Source organism: Camelus bactrianus, chromosome 7 (genome assembly GCF_048773025.1).
Source record: "Camelus bactrianus isolate YW-2024 breed Bactrian camel chromosome 7, ASM4877302v1, whole genome shotgun sequence".
Taxonomy (NCBI): domain Eukaryota; kingdom Metazoa; phylum Chordata; class Mammalia; order Artiodactyla; family Camelidae; genus Camelus; species Camelus bactrianus.
This window is the reverse complement of record NC_133545.1, coordinates 81501379-81504083: the sequence shown is the minus strand read 5'-3', so window position 1 is coordinate 81504083 and position 2705 is coordinate 81501379. Positions and strand designations below refer to the sequence as shown.

The 2705-nt window shown below is 39.0% G+C and overlaps 1 non-coding gene across 1 annotated transcript; it reads left to right on the top strand.

The window, feature by feature from the left end:
* The first annotated feature begins 2032 nt into the window (after nucleotides 1-2032).
* On the top strand, nucleotides 2033-2104 carry TRNAA-GGC (transfer RNA alanine (anticodon GGC)). Its single transcript has one exon. It is a non-coding gene; the product is annotated as a tRNA-Ala (tRNA).
* The last annotated feature ends 601 nt before the right edge of the window (nucleotides 2105-2705 follow it).

Sequence of the window (2705 nt, the reverse complement as noted above, 5' to 3'; positions counted from 1 at the left end):
ATGGTTTTGTTCCTTTGGTTTCCAGAAACAAAACTCCAAAGAGTCAGTAGTTCAAAAACCAGGGTTTCATTTACTCATCATTTCCGTCACAGAAAGCAAGCCTGGGTTATCCTTTTTTTTTTTTTTCAGAGAAAATAAGTATGTTGAAAAGAGATCAGCTTTCCATTCAAGATGTGTCTCTCCTCTTCCTGTCCAAAACATAGGTGGCCATCTAGAGACTGAAGCGTGACTGCTCATTAAGCTCCGTCCTTACTGAATTTGACCCAAAGTGGATTGGGTGATGGAAGGCTAAAAAACAACAACAACAACAACAACAACAACAAAAAACCATTTGATTCATTTGGAATCTAGCCTGCCTTACACCAGGCAATTTTATTTGTGCTTTGAGATTCTCATGTTCATTTAATGGCCAAAAAAAAAAAGGAAAGATGAAAGAAAGGAAGGAAGGAAGGGAAGGAGGGAGGGAGGGAGGGAGGGAAGAAGGGAGTGGAAATCTTGAGCAAGTAATGTTTGGCCAGCAATCACTACTCATCTTAACTGGAATTCAGGGTCTCATTCATAATCTCTCTTTAATAAATATTTTAAAATATGACATACGCAGGAAAGGACAAAATAATATAACAAGTATTCATATTACCAACCCATGATTAACAACTGGTAATGTTTTGTCTTTATTTCTAACAGTAAAACCATAATAATAATACATTTTATCAAGTTCTTACTATGTGCTAATTTCCACATCCCTTCCAGAGAGGGCCTCCGGCCAGGCCACAAGTCTCAGATGTGGATTTTTCATCTTTTTTTTTCATACTTGCATATTTAAGTATAAACATTTATATACATAAACAGTTTATAGATTTCTTTGTGTGTATTTTTAAAAGTCTCACGAATAGTATGATGTCGTACGTACAATTGGGCAACTTAAGTTTGTTCACTCAGCATCACGCATTGGCCGAGCCTTGTTGATATTAGCCTCTCTAATCCATTTCTTTTAACTGCGATGGATCAGTTCATATTTCATTTATTCTTTCCACACAGATGAACATGATTACAAATCATGCATCAGTGAAGATCATTTTACACGTCTCATGCTCATATTTGAACACTTCTAGAAGTTGAACTATTATAAATACTCATTTTTATTAGATGACCACAAAATTTCCTCCAAAGGACCTATGCCAATTTAAATGAGATGCGCTGCAGATGGAATTGTACAATGGAATAACCGCTACGGAAGGAAAATTGCCAATAGTTCCTAAAATTTAAAATCTACTTCTCTTTGACTCAGTGACCCCGCTTCTGAGAATCTGTCTGCTAGTTATGCCCCTCCGTATGCATTTCATGGCATATGAGCGAGATTATTCACTTCAGCGTCGTTTGTGACATCCAAAGACTAGGTGTGTGTTATATTTTTGTGGAAGAAAGAGGAAAACGAGCAGATGTAACTGGACTTTCTTGTTTCTTGGTGAAGAATTTTTTAGTAAGTTCTAAATGCATAGACGTGGTTACCTACAGATGGGAATGAAGAATGCTGTGGATTCCCTGTTTCCTTCTGGGGCTTTGACCTCTGGTTCCCAGTCCACAAGATGTGTTTTAAAGCACTTAGTCAGTTTGTTGTGTTTGTTTGTATTGAAAACTTTAGGTTCCAATGATGGTTCAGTCTGCCATCTTGGGTCTTCTTTTCAACGTATTCCCAACGCCTTATTCTGGAAAGAACTAAATACCTTAGATGAGGGATCATAATGAAAACTGTGGGATTGGAGCTGGAATTATGTTTGCCAGGGTGTTCATGATGGAAAGACCAGTTGGAGGGGGAACACACAAGGCATCATTGCAAGTCTTCCTCTGCCCTGGTGCTTTTTAAACTCAGTTTGTACAAACAGAAATCTCAGATGCAGCTTCTTGGTGGACAAGGGGGTCATGACTACATCCATCCGTCTCAGCCCACACTGCTCTCTGCTCTGTTTACATCGTGGCAAAGAGATCATTCTCTGTAGACATGTCTTTAGCAAAAGTCAAAAAGGAGAGGGCTGGGGGTATAGCTCAGTGGTAGAGCACGTGCTTGGCGTGGACAAGGTCCTGGGTTCAATCCCCAGTACCTCCATTAAGGGGGAAAAATAAAAAATAATGATAAATAAAATAAAAATAAATATATGTAAAAAGAAAATAAAATATTTTTAAGCAAAAAGGAAACCAAAACTGACTTGAGTATGTTTCAAGAAAAAAAAAGCGAGAGCCCATTTCCATGTGGAGGTGAAGAGGATGTGCGTGTTCCGCGTGCAGAGCTGAGTCTGATGGTGTCGAAAGCACCATGTCTTCTGCTTTGCTCTTTGCTCCTGGAGCTCTGTCTTCGCAGGCTTGTGTGTTTTCCATCCTCATCGCAGACTTTCCCTTAGATGCAAAGAGTTGCCTATCATTTTGCAGGAACTCTGCTCCTTATGAGAGAGCCTCTTGGAGACTGACAGCTATTGGTTTCATTTCCTTTTAATCATAAGCTGAAAATGGGCTTTCATGTGAATATCTGTGTAAATGGTGGACGGATTTTTTTCTCACAAATTAACAGTCTATGGTACATACTGCATTTGGGAATGAGATCCATTTCAGTCCTCTTTCCATTAATAGCCTGATTTTTTTCCTTCTTCAAGTCCAGTCGAGTCTAATTGAGACAAACGTATGGTAAGCATCCACTGTAAGCAGGGAGAAGG